Consider the following 16,723-nt stretch of genomic DNA (forward strand, 5'->3'; position numbering starts at 1 on the left):
AAGAGTAAATTGGATGCTTATGTTGCTGGGATCCTATGACCCCAGCTGACTTCCTGCCCTTTGGGCAGGGGGCTGGACTCGATGATCTCCTGAGGTCCCTTCCAGCCCTGATGTCTATGAAATCTATGCTCAAGTCCCTTCTGACCCTAGAAACTATGAAACTACGAAACTATAAATATTAAAATCAGCTATAAAAAAATCAATTACAACCATTCAACAGGTAAAGGGGGAATGTTAATCGACATAAAATATGGTATTACTTGTTTCCATATCACTAACCACTTTGGAACAAAAGATTTCTGATAAATATAGATCAATGTTCTAACACAGGGGTGCTTAATTCCTGGTCTGTGGACCAGATCCAGCCCTCAGAGTCATGTAATCCAGCCCATGTGTCCTCAGGTCTGGAAATTTGGTGATAGGGGAGCAGTGGCAATTAATGCTCCCACTGCTCCCCTACTGCCAAATTTTCAAGCCCTGCAGGCCAGATGACATGGTTCTTTGTGCAGGATCTCGCTAGCATGTGCGGGGTTGAGGCTGGGTTGGAGGGTATGATCCAGCACACATGAGGCCAGGAGTAGGTCTGCAGGTCTGACCTGGTGAATGTGGGCCTGGGGCTAGGCTGAGGATGGGGCCCACAAACCAACCCTGCACCAAGCATCTGGTCTGTGGGGGAAAAAGGTTGGGCACCACTGTTCTAAAAGACAAAGCTCAAGATAAGCCACTATTTGGTGTCTGCTGCAGACCACCAGGTCACATAAGAGAACAGGATGACTGGATCCTTAACCACTTATCTCTACTGTATAGGGAAAAGAGCTGTTTTATCACAGAGGACTTCAATCTGAGTGATGCATGTTGTCAGATTCATGCTGCCAATTCCAAAATGCACTTGCCATTTCTAAATATTATAGGTGACTACTTCTTAACTCAAAAGTGACACAACCAACACCAGAGATAGCTATATTAGACCTCCATCTTGGCAGAGAGAGGAACTGATAACAGAACAGAAGCAGTAACTGGTAACAACAGAAGCATTCCGTGGCTGCTTAGGCACAAGTGATCTTGACTTGCTTAAATTTGTTATGCGCAATAAGCAGCGTAAAGTACAAACCATCAGTAGCACAATTAAGGAGAGGCAAGTGGGATGGCAGCTTCAGTCACCTACTTAGTGAGTAGGGGGTACAAAAATAGCAGCCACCACAGCTGCTGGCCAGCCACACCACCACTGCCAGCAGCCCAGCAGTCATTGCTATTCTGCCCCCACCCAAGATGCAGTGCTACCCTGTTACGCTTCTGCAAACCATTTATATTTAGTAATACCTGACGCTTTAAAAACACCAATTTAAAATAGTTAAAAAAAGTTGCTAAGAAAATCAGTTGGAAGAAAAACCGTAAATAGGAACATATAAATGTTCCCCATATACATGGGGTCCTACTCAAGCTGCGATTTTACAGATTTTGTGGAAATTCCAAAAATCGGGAAATTTCCGCAGAATCTGCAGGGGAAAAAAACTGACTAAAAATAAAATGCTGGCTGCCACCATGCCCACTGATTGGCTGAGAATGCTGCCTGTTGTGCAGCCCCACCCCTCTCCACCAATCAGTGGCAAGGGGCAGGGCTGTATGACAGACAGCACCCTCCAATCAACAGTGGAAGGTGGGGTGACAGGGAGCCTTTGGCCAATTAGAGGCATGGGCGGGGGGGGGCCATCATGATCAGCCCATGCCGGCCCCAAGATCTGCCTACAAAATTGGATGGCTACCTCCTTGAGTTCAGTAGACTCCTACTTACAAATGATAAATGGATGTTGTATAAGATTCATGAAATGCTCCCCAAACACAGCTACAGAGATTAAAAAAACAATCTGACTGAAAGGGAGGTAAAACCAGATCGATCTATCTATCTATCTATCTATCTATCTATCTATCTATCTATCTATCTATCTATCATAAATGGAAGAAAGATGAAGTCAATAGTGATAATATAAACAAGAAGCTAAGACTAATAGAAAATTGGTAAAGGAGACATGGGGATAAAAAGGAAAATTGATTGCCAGGACATGATTAAAAAGTGGTTTTTGGTATTGTAGCAGGACCCGACCCCAGAAGCAGCCATGACAACCCTAGTGGCCAAGTGGCTACTACCTCACTCTGATTCTAGGTACCTTCTCTTCCACTCTTCCCTGCTTCATCTTGATGTAATTGTTAGATTGTTAAAGGGAAGCTGCCTAAAGGTCCTAGCATATGCCCTCCTCTTTCCTTCACCAGAGGACCCCCTCCTGGACCGTACAAGGCCAAACCTGGTCTATCAGGAGATGGGCCTTCCTGGCCCATACATATCCAACATCTGTTGACTTATGGGCTATTCATGGCCTCCAGCTTCCCTTACAGCTATGCCTACACTTCAGTTCTGTTCTGTCCCGTGTAGAGGCCTTGGCCTTCTCAGCTTCTGCCTCCCGTTTCTCTGGCTGTCGCCCTTCAGCCCTGGCCCACTGATTTGGGTCCAGCTGTCTCAGTTTCAGCCCTGCCAGTTGTCAGCCTCTGGCCCCTGTGCTTCTTGCTCTGGGCCCCTGGCCTTAGAACTTACCCTTCTGGGCAGCTTAGCCCCTGGTCTCTTCCCTTAAGGGCTGATCTTGCTCCTCACAGGCTATGGGTCCCTAACTCTGGTTCTTGCCCCTCACGGGCACTTGTTTCACCATTTTTGGGCTATGGGTCCCTGAACCTAGTTTGTGCCCTGCTTGGGCACTTGGCCTCTGGCCTTTTCTCCGATGCTCTCACTATTTGCCTCATACCTGGCCAGGCTCAAGGCAGTCATGTGCCCTGCATGCACAGCTGAGACCTCCAAACCCCGCCTGTAGTCCCAAACCCAAACCACAACACAATCAGAAAGCCCTTTGGCTGTAACAGAAAACTATCCCCACACTAGGTGGGTCCTAATATAGACCCCAGCTCCCTGACTATATATAACAAAGCTTCTCCTTTCTGGGTTGTATCTGCAGCTACCTGGCTGAAACATTACACCCTCCCCCCCATACCGGGTCTTACTTCCCTGTAGGCTGTAAGCATCTTGTTTGCAGATCTCCAGGCCTCTCAAGTCAACCAGGCAGGCCTGTTGAGCCTCCCTGCTCAGAAGCTCCTTCCCTTTCAGCCTGCAGAACCAGACTGCCCTGTCTGCTCTCATGCACTGGCTTTACACACCTCCTAAACCCCACTCTATCTGGTTATGGGACCCTGTAACTCCCCATGGGTGTCTCCCCCATGGCTGATGACCTGCCTGCCTTCTCAGCTGGGGCTTAGCTAAGCAGCCTGCAGTCCCTTGCTTCTGGGCTGCATATCTGCCTGCCTGGGTATGGTTTGCCACCCTGCTTCCTTTTCCTGAGGGAGTTACCCTCTCAGGGTTAGTCCCTGCTGGCAACTGGCCACCTGTCCATCTGTTGGCTTCTAGCTTATTAACAGCTATCCGGTCTTCTGGCTGCCAGGTCTGCTACAGCCAGCCTATTATATGCAGTGGTCCCCTGACTGGTCACCGGTGTTCCCCTTTTCCTTAACGGACCACTCCCTGCTTAGGCTCAGTGATTCCTGGTTTCCCCCAGACTTTCTGTCACAGGTATAGTATGACCAGAAAGAATCACAGCAGTGGTGTTGACCAGATAGAGATGATTGCCTATCTCAGTGAAGAAAAGGCATGGGTATCCAATAAATATTTGTGTTCTCATTTGGGAAATAAAACCAGATGATGTATTCATGACACATGATGATGAAATAATTTCCATTCCAAAGGTAACTCAGGAAAATATGAAACACAATGGCTGGCCTGAACTGGCTGGCCTTAAAGGCACTGTGCAGAGTTTGTAAAACATTTCCATGTGCTGATTATAGGCCTGCCGTGAGTATAAGTTGGCCATTATTTTTATAGTTCTTTTTGAGGCAAAAACTGTTGGCCAATAATTGAAACAATATGGCAAGACACTTTACAATTAGCAGGTTTGTGTATTGGCTTACATAACGGGGTTTCAAAGGAGCTTGATGAAGAGTTCTCTAGCCATTCACATTGATTTTCAGTAAGTCCTGGAGCACTTGGGACTGGGGTCACTGCCAGTGCTTAGAAAAGGTAAATATTATGACCCAGTTGATCATAGGACTGTCAGGCATCAGGCTGATACCAGACCTGAACAATAAAGAATTAAAGATTGGAAAAATAAGTGACATCAACTAACATGGATTTACAGAAAATCCTGTCAAATTAACTTGATGTCTTTTATGGATGGCTAATAAAGGTACCAATTTTGATTTAACATACTTAGATTTCTCTATGACATTTGACTTGGTACTTCATGGCTAGGGATCTACCTAAATTGCAGAGGGACTTACCAATTTTCATGGTTGATCACAGCATAGAGTTCTAATTCTGTGGTCATTTTGTGGTGGCCCCGCCCATTGAATCTGATTGGCAGAGAGGACCCGGCAGGCAGAGGTGGGACGAGAGGACAGCCACAGTCTTGTCTGCTGCTCTTGGTGCTATGCTGACAGGTGGCAACTTCCCCTCCTGGCTGCAAAGACTGCTGGCTTCCACTGGGAAACCTGCATTTTATTTTTATTAAGTTGTTGTTGATTTCATGGATTTCACAAAATCCACAAAACTGCGAAGTTAATAGATCCCTATTCATGACATTTTGATTAGGACACTAGAATCATACAAAATTGGCAGAGTATTAAATGGATTAAAAACTAGACAAATAGATTTTGAAATGTTTTGAGGATTGGGGGGTGCCAAACTGTTGGAGATAGGTATATTAAATGACTCTTTGATTCCTATTTTTTGCAAGTCTAGCCCTACTACAATACAAATAAATAATAATAAAAGCATATGTGATTTTTTTCATTTAATTTATTTTCACAAAAAATGATCACAATGATAAGAACTTCTTTAGCTAAGAAGAATGGGAATTTGAGCACATTTGCTTTAGGAGTGCAGCTTGGCTACTGTAGCACCCTGACTGAAAAGTCTGAATACTTCCTATTATAGATTCCACTTCCTCCAACATTCAAGAGTGTCTCAAGGTGATATTTATTGCCATCCTTTCTCAGTAGAACACACTTAGTTGGCTATCGTCATGTCAGATTTTATTTTTTTTGGAAGACCTGCCTTTAGTTGTGATTTATATGGTTACCTCTTTTCAGTTCAAAGAAGCTGCTGAAGTTCTTCAGTTCATCATACCCTCTGAGTGGAAATTACTGAGGAAACCTACTTTGCTCAGTTGATTTCTAAATGTTTCAGGGAACTGGTCTGCACTAAGAATCATTAGGTGCATCTACGCATCGCTCTATGGCAATGTAGAGATGTGCTACATCACTGTATGGTGCACTATGGCAGCATAGTTATCACATGGGCCTACACCTGAATACCTGAATATCATCCTAGTGGTGTGCCCCCTCAGTATAGTCCACCGCTACGGCGCTGTCATAGTGAAATTTAACCATGTGCTGTGTGCGTGGCACAGCAACCACACATACTGTGCCATGCTTTAGTACTTCCAAAAGTAGCAAAGCAGCCATAGCCATATTGCCTACAGTGGTGTGTAGACGTGCCTATTTTGTCTTAGATTTCAGCCCTCTGTATTTCCTTTATGACCAATACACTGTACTAAAGTCCTGAACACTCTTATCTGCATGTAACCTATTCAGTGTCTGGGAAAATTGTAAATATGCTGAGAATACTTGATCAATCACTTGACCAATCATCTACTTTTAAGCATTAATATACCACTGATCTCTAGGTCCCATGTGTCAAGAGTCAATGATTCTTAATGATCAACAGATCAGTAGCTCACAAAAGTCTGTTTAGTGAAAACACCATTTCTCTTTGAAAAACGGGGAAAGAAGGACTGTTGGCACAGTATGCTGTTTGATGTTTCACCTCTTTGAAAAGACGTTTTTTAATATTTACAGCTGGGAATTCCCTGTTGCTTACTGTTATGGGGAAGGAGTAAATTGGGCCATTATAGCACTAGAACATTGGGGAAATTGCTGAATATATTTCAAAGATTTTCTTCTTCAGATCAAGATTTCGTAAGCCAGATAAGGAATCTTTGCTGTAAATAATAAGATTAGTATCATTAAAATATTCTACCAATAGTAAAACACATTTTGGTGCTATATAATAACCAGTGGGCTTGTCTGCACCCTCTCTGTGTCAGGCCCAGGAGTGTTCTGTGAAATACATTTTGCCCCCTTTCTCCCACTGTGCGTACATGCATTCACCAAAACAAGGCAGGCCCAGTACTACTGTTAATTTGTGTATAAAGTAGTTTCAGGGCAAATCCACTATGGATTAATAATGAATACAATAATGTAGCTTGGTTGCTCCCAGGCAGAAGCCAATATGTACATGTTAATAGAAATATGAAGGGAACCCCCTTGAAATAATGGAACAGAATGCTGAGCAAGAATTTATGAAAATTACACTAAAAACATTCAGAGATTGAAATCTGGTAAAATGGGGAGAAAACTGAAAGTGGATTAGTCAATGCAGTTGTAGATTAGTGAATGATTTAGAATATTATAAGCACCGAGTTGTTTATAGATATCTCTATAAGGTGCAGATTTGCAATCAATTTTGGAAATTTAAGTCCACATTTTTAAGGGTACTTAGATGAATTGAAAGATGCAGAAAACCACCTAATGGGATTTAGATAGTTTTAGGTGATGGGCTTAGGGACTTCTGAAACACTCACCAAGGATAGAATTCTGTTTCCCTTTGTGTCCCTAAACAGCAGTTTTCTAGCTGTGTAAAGTAGTGTTCTTGCCACTTATGCATAGTCTTAGATTCTGTTTCCCCTGCAGTGTGGACACATCAGTTTGCATGTGCAGATGGACTGGTGTGCATGGCCAAGTATATGTGCCCATTCTGGATATATACCTGTATCTAAGTCTGGAAAATGTAACTAGAAAGAAATTCATGAGTAGCAAGTGCAAGGTACTTTTAGGAGCTGTCCCCCTGGGAAGCCAAGAGAAGGAGATATGGTGAGCTTACAAGGAAGTCAGCAAGCCTTACAGTGTGGCTGCAAAAACTTCCACTTTTGGACTGCATACTACAAGGGAGAGTGGCACTGGATAATGCCTGACTGTGTTAGAGAACTGTGTTGAGAAGTTGGAGAGAAGCAAGCTCAAAACCCTTATGGCTAGGGTCAGATATTCAAAAAGCCTGAGCCTGAATTGATTCAATTTTTACAGGTTAGTCTAACCTGGCTAGGCTAAATCAGTTTATAAGCCAAGGACATGCCTACAGTGGTGCAGGCTAGAAGCCCGTGGAGGAGCTAGAGCAGCCCTGTCTTTGCTTCCACAGGGCAGGACTGAGGAGGGGGCCAGGTTTGGCAGGATGCTTTGATTATTCCCCTGTCCCACATCCCTGAGCTGCCCAGCAGGGACTGTTTATCACTCTTAATGCAGCTTTTATCAACTCATTAAGAAAGCAAAGCCTATCTCCATTAATTAAGGGAGCTCTTCTTAAACAGCTCTTCCAAGGAAGGACATTAAGCTACTTGTTGATTAGCTCCAAAAAGCCTACCTGCCTCTGTCCTCTCCCACAGCACGGACTTTGGCCAGTGTGTGGTCTGCTACCTAATGCTGAGGTGTCTGTGTAAGGAAGAGGGGAGGGGGGAATAATCCCTGCTTATCAGGGAGAAACCAGGCAGACGCTCTGTGCCTGCAAGTCTGTGCCAAGCTCCAGCCAGGGAGCAGAGGGGAGAGGCCAGCCCTGCCGTGGAGCAGTCCCACCCAGCCCAGAGAGCATGCCAGGATGCTGGAAGAGTCTGATTTCATTTAAACCAGCAAGGGATCTGAGACAGACATTGCATAAACTGGTTTGAGCAAAATCAGTTAAGTCTGATACTACATTCAACCAGGTTTATCACAAGCCAGTTTCAGCCATTCTCAAACTAGTTTATGTGCACTGAACATCTGTTCTGTTACAGATTTAAACCAATTTCTTATCACTTAAACTGGTTTATGTGTAAAGTTTGTCCCTAGCCTATGGGTGTTCGATGCCTAAAACCCAGGTCTCTGTCTCCTTAAGCAGGTGCGTTCACTACTTAGCCTTGAGGATAAAAATTGTGTGCCCCTCTTCTTCCCCACTGTTGCTCTCTCTGATACTTATCCTCAGGAAGGTATGCACATAACTGGGTGCGTCTACACAACACATTTTACCGCACAGGAATTGGCTCTAACTGTGAATAAATTTGGTACCTGCAAATGCAAAAAGCAAATTTACTCTTGATTAGTAACTGCACAGTATTGAACTGACTGGGAGCAAATCTGCTCTTGGGCAGCTGGGCAGCAGGGGGCAGGAAATTATTCCCTGACCCCAGGAGCTGCCTGCTGCCCCAGCGGCAGGAAAGTCTCAGCCCCTGCTCCGTGATCATGGGGCCAGGCTGGGAGATCCTTATCTCCCAGTGCCAGACCCACAATAGCAGAGCTGGTGCTGGGAGATAAGGATCTCCCAGCCTGTGCCCTGCCACCATGGGACTTGGGCTGAAGCAAAAGATCTCCCAGTGCTGTCCTCATGATCATGGAGCTGGCACTGGGAGATAAGGATCTCATGGAGTGGGGGCTGGGAGCTCCCTGCTGGCAGGGGCTAGGGACCCTATTTCCTCCCCAGCTCCATGATTGCAGAGATGGGCAGAGAATAGGCTCTCCAGCTCCCACCCTGCAAACATGGAATGGAGGCTGGGAACTGCTGTGGGAGTCTCGTGCCTGGATTGGGTGATTGAACAATGCAATGCAATGAAACAGCTGCAAGGGAGGAGCAAGTCCCAGCCTCCTTCTCTGATCTGCTGAGCCTGGGACTTGCTGCTAGCTGCCCCACCAGCTGATCAAGGCAGGAGGCTGGGACCTGCCCCTCCCTTGTAGCTTTTTCCAAGTTCTCCGTCCCCAGTCAAGGAGCTCTGGGGGTAGGAGTTCCTTGCTCCCAGGACAGAGGGACATTGTCCATGCCCCAGCAGCAGGCAGGCCCCTGGGGGCAGGGAGCAGTCTTCTGGCTTGGTGCTTTTTGCCAGCCGCTGAGCTCCCCCTGGCTGCTGCAGGGGGATGGAGCAAGGCCAGTGGGGGTGGGAACAGATTGCTGCTAAGAGCAACAAATCTGCTCCCAAGACCCTGTATGTGTAGATGCCTGCCCAGGTCATTTTACTCTAAAGTAATTTACATTATTTGCATGTGTAGATGTACCCACTGTGCATTACTTACCAGTGTGTAGCCAAATGCTCAGTCTACACTGCAGGAGATACAAAATGGCAAACCATACATAAACGGCAAAATGCCACTTATGCACCCAGAAAACTGCCATGTTATACATACAAAGGAAAACAGAATTCTGCCCAATATGTCTATTTGCATTTTTAAGAGTCTTAAAAATACCCTTCAACATTTGTTCCTTAGTCCTTGATTCAGGAAATCATTCCTGTGTATACAGCATTAAATCATCTATATTATACATGTACTTAAACTGTTGCCTTAAATAGCAAGGAGCTTAATACTTGGTTTTCCTGAATCTGTGTCCATCTGTGTGGCATCAGCTTATATAGTTCTCCAGCTATGCACTAACCCAGCGGATCTCAACCTTTGTTGGGCTCAAGACACCTCTCATTGGACTCAAGGCCTCTCTTCATAACTTATGTGAATTGAATGGCACTCCATTTAAAAAAACGTATGTATATAGAACAGTACTTACCTCCGCATAGAGGAGTGGGGGCCATGGGGGTTAGGGATTGGCCAGGCAGGGACAAGCCTTAGCTTCCCATTGTCTGCTTATCTCTTCACCCCATTATCTGCTTATCTCTTCACACCTTGCTCAGTCTTTTAAGGATCTGGTGGCACCCTAGGAAGCCCTGGCAGCCTAGCTGAGAATCACTGCCCTACCCATTCCCAGATTTCCTCAGGTCACAGACTTCAATGCGACTCTGACTCTTTTTGGGTTGTAATCTGATGCTGTGGTGCATTACAGAGAAGATTATAGCACGTGTTGTAGAATTTGGAGGCAGGTTTCCAAGTAAAGTGCACAAACTATGGAAGCATGTAATCCTTTACACATTGCACCACAATTGAAATGCACCCATCTTTGTGGCAGAGAGCAACAGCCAACTGCTGTGCAAGGAAGCTAACCTTACACAAAATGCCAGCATTTCATAGCTTACTTTCTTTGTTTGCCCCCAGTTTAGCACACAAAGCTAAATGCACACAAGTCCCTGAATGCACTCCCAGATCAGACTCCCAGACATTCAGCTGGCCCAAATTATAAGAATAAATAACTGTGACTGCAGAACAAAACTTGCAAAACTGTGCATGCTGAAAGGGAAGTTCATTATAGCCCACATGGCAATCAGATCTTTCAGGTCAATTCCAGGTGGTCTAGGACCAGGTTTACCAAAATTACTAAATTAAGGCCATCCAGGGTTGGTGCACAGAAGAACTGGTAAGAAAGTGCTCTTGATTGCTTGACCTCAAACCCCCGGCACCAGCCAGGATGACTTGCCTCTGTGATTTGGCAGACACCAGTATCCACTGACTCCAGCGTACTTTTTTACAAAGCATGTAGTTAGCTTGTGGAACTCATTGCCACAGGAGGTGGTAGAGGCAGAGAGCATAGCCAGGTTTAAAAAAAAGGGCCTAGGCAAATTCGTGGTTTATAGCTCTAATAATAGGTATTGAACAGAATGGTCAGATATGTTTCTTCAGGTGCTTCTAATTCTGTGAGAGTGGATCCAGGGAAGGTAATGAACAGAGCATAGATCATTCTAGATGTATCCAATGCAATGCTCTCCCTCTATAGCATCCATTCTGCCACTGAGGGAGAGGCTACTGGGCTAGATGGACCATTGATTTGACCCAGTAAGACACTTCTTATGTTCTTATGTCTCCTGTTGCAGCTGTTAGAAAAGCTTATACTTTCTATGCATAGGATTTTGAAGCACTTTACAAATAGTAATTAAGCCTCACAGTCACCCTAGGAAATAATTAACCACCATTTTACAGATAATAAAGTAAGACAGAAGTTATGTGCATTTTCCAAATGTAGAACTAGGTTTACAACTCAGTACTTCTGGCTTTCTGCCCTCTTCATTGCCTTCCTAATACAAAGGAAAAAAAGAGGAGTCTGCATGGACATTAGAAATAAATAGACAGTACATGAAATATGGGGCCTGGGGGATTGGTCCTACAATTCTGCAAGTGGATGTTTCATTAAAGATATACAGTGGTCAGTTGGACCATTTTGCCACCTGTGAGGGCAGCAGAAGGGTGCTTGTAGGATTTGGAACATGATGGGCTGGCTGCTCCTATGCCCTGCCTGTGCTGCAATAGAAAAAGAAGCCAAAGCTGGCTCCAAGCAGCTTGATAGTGACATGAGCACCCGCTTTTAGATGAGCAGCAGTTCAGTCTTATCATTTCCAGCCGTTACAGAGGCAGGTTGGCACAGCGTGCTCTGAATCTGTGACGAGATGAGACATAGGAGAGAAGCAGAGAAGTGGGGATGCACAGAGTGAAAGCAAGAGCCATGGAGGGGATAAAGAAATAGATACAGAGACAGAGAAGAAAGAGAAGCTGGAATGGTTGAACCTGGGAAAGGGAGTAAACTATTGATGGGGGAGGGGGTAGGGAGAGAAAGAAATCAAGAAAGAGGCAAGACAAAAAAAAGATACAGACAAGATGAAAAGTCACAAGAAATGAAAAGATTGGGAAAAGAAGCAAGAGATGACACTAAAAAAGGGAAACAGGAACCAAACACATGATTTCATTGTTATTATATGCATTGCTGCCCACAGTGTACTAAACACTTTCCAGACATGCAGGAGAAGATAATTCCTGAGTATATAATCGAAGACAAAACAGATGAAGAACATTAGATTGGTGATAAAGAACCAAAATGCTTTACACACTTTGTTATCTTTATTCAGTTTTTCTCTTATTTACAGAATCTCCTTTCTGAGCCCTACTGCTCACTTGCCCCTTGGTCCTCATCTTTTACCATGGTTCCTTCTTTTAAAACAAGCCAAGCCATCACTGTCTTTCTAACTCCTAACCAACAAGACAGTAAGTTTCAATCTCACCTGGGTGCCTCTATCAACAGTCAAACTGCAAAGTCAACAGGAATGGGCAGAACACTGTGACATCACAAGAGGAGACTTCCTACTCTATGAAAGTGTATTCTCCCTGTTCACCCTTTTTCTGCAGTTCAATGAAATTCAGAAGTTCTATCCCTGATAGTCCAAGATTCATGTTAGTCCCAGAGCAAGACAAAAATCTGAAACACTTGATTTTTCCCCCCTAATGCAAGGGTCTGGAATATTTCAATTAAAAAGAAAAGAAACATGTTGTTTCTACATTTTGAATCAGCATGAATTCCTACTTACTTGAACCCAAAATGGTTCATTTCAGTTTGTTGAACTGACCCTATATGCATCATTTCAAACATATTCACCATAACACTGCATTTGGACAGAATTGTGGAAACTCAATTTTTTTGTCAGAAATTCAGTCTGACTGAAGATTTCCAATGAACTCTAATTGCAAGATATCTAACCTCTGGTGTTGGGACAAGTCCATCTCCTTGGTTGCTTTCTATCTATGCCTTGGTTGGTCTCATATGGCTGGCTTCAAAGGGTGTTGGGTCTATCTTGATTCTGCTATTACTTCACTGTCTTTTGATTTCTATACATCAGTTCTATTCTGTAAGTATTTTCATAAACATCTGTGAATTTTTAGTTTTTAATGTTGCCAAACTCTCCTTCTTCAAATACCAGCACTCCTTGCACCATGAACAATGGAGAATTAAGCAAAAATGCTAAGATTCTTGGGCTCCAAGTTTTGCAGTTTGGAAGGGGTCTAGTCACAGCAGTGAGTCAGGAAACAACACGAATTGCAAGGCCTAGTGGGCCCCAGACACATCAATGAGTCAGTGAGCAGACGGAACTGCAGAACACAGCTCACTGCTGCCAGCTAGAACCCAGGAAGCAGGAGACACCTCATGGACCTAGGAAAAGCTATCTCCAACTCAAGTCACATCACAATGTGATCCAAGGAGAGCGCAGAGGTTTCTGAGTCAGCTGGCACATATGGCATGTTGGTGGGGCATCAGGGTGACTCTTTTGGAACAAGGGGAGCATTTGTTGTTTGCATCCAACGCAGTTTTAATTGCCCTCTGAGATGTGTGCATTTGGATTTGTGGAGGCATGAGAAAATGGCGGTTTCACAATGTAACTTGGATATAGTTTCATAGTTTCTAGGGTTGAAAGGGACCTGAGCAGATCATCAAGTCAGACCCCCTGCCATGGTAGGAAAGAGTAAGGTGTTCATCTAACCTCTTCTTAAACACCCCCAGGGTAGGAGCCTGCACCACTTCTCTTGGACGTTGGTTCCAGATCCTAGCCGCCCTGACCGTGAAGTAGTGCCTCCTGATATCTAGCCTAAATCTATCCTCTGCCAGCTTGTGACCGTTATTCCTGGTCACTCTTGGCAGTGCTTGGGGGGACAGGGACTTCCCCAGTGCCTACTGGTCCCCTCAGACTAGTTTGTAATAGGCCACTGGATCCCCCCTCAGCCTTCTCTTGTGGAGGCTGAACAGGTTCAGGTCCCTTAGCCTCTCCTTGTAGGGCCTGCCCTGCTGCCCCCTGATCAAGCAAGTGGCCCTCCTCTGGACCCTCTCCATGGTGTCCACATCCCTCTTGAAGTGCGGCGCCCAGAACTGGATGCAGTATTCCAGCTGCGGCCTGACCAGTGTTGCATAGAGGGGGAGGATCACCTCCTTGGGCCTGCTTGAGATGCATCTGTGGATGCCTGACAAGTTGAGCTTGGCCTTCCTGACTGCATCCCCACACTGCTGGCCCATGTTCATCTTGGAGTCAATGATGGCTCCAAGATCCATTTCTGCCTCTGTACTGACAAGAAGGGAGTTCCCCAGCCTGATATGAAGGAACTAACTCAAAGAATGTAAGCGAGGTTTAAAAAATGGAATAATTCACTATCTTTTCCTTTGGGCAGCAATAACACAAATGTTACTTTGCCACCAATCCTAAAAATGGAGCTAGAAAATAATACAGAGCAGGTCTACATGAGATGCTATGTCGCCATAGCTTGTCACTATGGTGATGTAGCGTTGGCGGACACTAACTGTGATGTTGCCACTACTGTGCAGTAGGGTCAGAAAGCATAGCATAGCGTGTACTGCACAGTCATTTAGTACTTTTTAAAGCAAGTTTCCAACTCAAGTACTTGCTGAAGTAAGTACTAAATGACTGCTCCATACCAAGTACGCAGTGGGGTGCATGTGTAGATGCGCCCACTGAGGAGTAAATCGTCAGTGCTCTGAGGTCAGCAGAGCTATCCTAATGCACACACCATCTGAGGATCTGGCCTTGGATCACGTACACAGGGGAACAAGGACACAGCACCACTTTTTGACAAAGTGCAGTGTAAAAGGCCTGCCACCACCAAGAGTTAGCTCTGGTGGCCTGTGCAGAGGAGTACCCAGTCAATAGATCTCATCCAGACTTGGACATTATTGTTTGGAGCAGGGAATATTGATTTTTGTGACCTTGGTGCATCCTTGATCCTCTCAATAAGATGGATGTGTGCTCTGATGTTTAAAATAGTTCCAAATAAATGTAGACATCACCGTTAGCTCTGGAGCACCTGAGAAAGCCTAGCATTCACCTATCAGCTCTGATGTCATTCTAGCATTGGTACGTATTGATGCTGCTGCACACTAAGGGATCCACAATAATGAACATGCCCATTCAGTTCATTACCCAACTAAATGCAGGCTTGGAATATTGATGAGTCGTGGAAACTAACATGCGTCCTAATTAATGAACAGCATGACAAACTACAATGGGTTGTCATGTAAATATCACTAAGGAGAAAGAGACAAAACCCTCTCAGCTTCTGCTTCTCACCTTTGACTTGAAGTCTGTGGGATGACTTACATGAGTAGCCTACGTTTCATACAGCAGAAGCAAACCTCAGCACTGATTCAGACCAATAAACTCCCCCCCACCTCCAAAATAAATCCTAAAATTTAAAACACAGCTTTAAAAATCACATGAAAACCTTGGCTTCAACATTTAGTGCCTCACTTCCCCAGAAAATACATGGCTGTGGTCAAAATATGTGCTTAACCACCCCATTTTGCCACAGTGCTGCTGCCTGCACAGAACTGAATTGATCTCTTTTGAAGCCAATGGGAGTTTTCCCAATGACTTCAACAGCAGTAGGCCTGAGCCCAGGGCATTTAAAATTATTGCCTGCTACACAAAGAGCCCATTAGTAAGTCCAATGGGGAGGATGGGGAATAAAATTTCATACTTTCTGTCTTTACTCTGTTATTTTGATTATGGTAATTCGTTAAGGAGAATAAACTGAGCGTTAGCAGGTCTATCATGTGAGATGTTTCTTCAGAGGTGACTTTCCCCCAGCTGAAAACAGTGCCCTGGGAGATTTAAAAGAGCCAAATAGTATGAGCACAGCTTTTTTAAGGACTGCAGTTTGATTCCTGGCACTGCTGTCTGGATGAGAATTCAGAACAATGGAGAACTGCTGGTTGCCAAATCTCAACACAGCAGAAAAGCCTAGGTTCAACCCTTGCTAAATGCAGACTCTGTAGGACCCTCCATTTTGTGAGGGACTTAGCAGGGCCTGGCAACTGGAAGTCACACTCTTGTCTTGGCATCACCCTTCTCTTCACTCTTTCTTGTCCCCTCCTGTTCCCAGTAGATTTGGAATCCTTTATAATGAAGAAACGAGACATGCAACATTTACTTTTCTATGCAGGTTTCCAGAATACCCTAGTGCCAGCCTAGGGGACACTCATTTATTTTTTAATCTTTGCTATTACCTACTCCAAAATACTTTAACAATAGTAGTGAACATTTCAGTGAAGGTGGCACAAGTTGATGACTTGTGCACAGGCCTGAGAATTTCCTCCTGACTCTGAAAATGACTCTGTTTATGCTCTTAGCCAAATTGTTCACAGCCAGCTTGAACCCTCTATAGAAACAGGGCAAAATCTTGTGGATATCAACATCTAGCCTACGATAAGATGAAAACAGTTCCTAGATTGCTCTAGAACAGGAGTGGTATGAAGATAAAACCACCACAGCTTTCCTCAGTCCAGCATGCAATGTGGGCACATCTACACATGCCGATTTAAGGCATTTTAGCCCAATTGAAGGTGCATTAAAATCACCTTAGTGCACATTAAGCCAATGCATATTGAATGTAGGTGTGTCTAAATGCATGTGTAGACATGCCCTATGTTTTCTTATTCAGGGTATGTCTACACTGCAGACTGCAGTGTACTACAGATACTTGAGCTAGCTGAAATGGAGCTGGTCAAGCTTAGTACTTTGCATAAGCTAATTTACCCTGCTGAGAATCAGTGTAAAGTAGCCCAGGCTGATGATCTAACTAGATTAAAGCTATCAGAGATAAGCCTGCCATACTAGCAAGTGTAGGGGCACCCTGTGTCTTTATTTTCTGTTTTTTCTCATTCTCTTAATATAAAATAAAAACTATTGAGGTTAAAAAGGATTAGATTGCTCTCTATATATGGAAATATATAAACGTCCCTAAGAATAAGACAGCAAATACAACATTGTTCATGAGACAAAGAGAGACATATTCTTAGAAAAGGTTAAATCTAATTTTGCAGCTCAGGTTTAAAAACCTCTGCTTTTTT

The sequence above is a fragment of the Crocodylus porosus genome, unplaced genomic scaffold (genome assembly GCF_001723895.1).
Source record: "Crocodylus porosus isolate Cpor-Errol unplaced genomic scaffold, CroPor_comp1, whole genome shotgun sequence".
In the NCBI taxonomy this organism is placed as follows: domain Eukaryota; kingdom Metazoa; phylum Chordata; order Crocodylia; family Crocodylidae; genus Crocodylus; species Crocodylus porosus.